Raw genomic sequence first — 734 nt, 5'->3', positions numbered from 1 at the left:
TTTTTTATACAATTGTAATCGAATCATTTATTTTATTAAATTCCTTTGCCACTATTCTTCGGACGGGGAAAGATCCACAAAATTTGAGTCTTAATTTATTGGATTTCCCAGTAATACGACATAGTTCGTCATAAATATGGTAGCAGAGCGTGGTTTCGATCCACGGACCTCTGGGTTATGGGCCCAGCACGCTTCCACTTTTTTCAACGCCAGTGAGCCTTTGTTTTAATTTTTTTGTATTTTTTTATTAATGAATGCGTTTGGTGATTTATTTCTTATTTAAAAATAATGTGCTGAAGCACGGCAGAGCCGCTATTCTTTTGTTGTTGTTCTTTTTTTTATCTTTTAATTAAAATCCTTTTTTTAGACAATTGTAATCGAATCATTTATTTTATTAAATTCCTTTGCCACTATTCTTCGGACGGGGAAAGATCCACAAAATTTGAGTCTTAATTTATTGGATTTCCCAGTAATACGACATAGTTCGTCATAAATATGGTAACCACGCTCTGCTACCATATTTATGACGAACTATGTCGTATTACTGGGAAATCCAATAAATTCAGACTCAAATCTGACTGATATTGTCAATGGCCTATTCATTGTTTTTTTCATATGTGATTACTGTTTTGCTGTGATAATCTTCTCGGTTAGCTTTGTAGGTTGCCAAATGCCTTTAACGGGTTCAGTATTCTTCCCTAAAAATACTTTGATTGAATACAAAAAATATATTT

The sequence above is a fragment of the Cimex lectularius genome, unplaced genomic scaffold (assembly GCF_000648675.2).
Source record: "Cimex lectularius strain Harlan isolate CLEC.00 unplaced genomic scaffold, Clec_2.1 scaffold113, whole genome shotgun sequence".
NCBI lineage: Eukaryota > Metazoa > Arthropoda > Insecta > Hemiptera > Cimicidae > Cimex > Cimex lectularius.
This window is presented reverse-complemented; position numbering follows the sequence as displayed.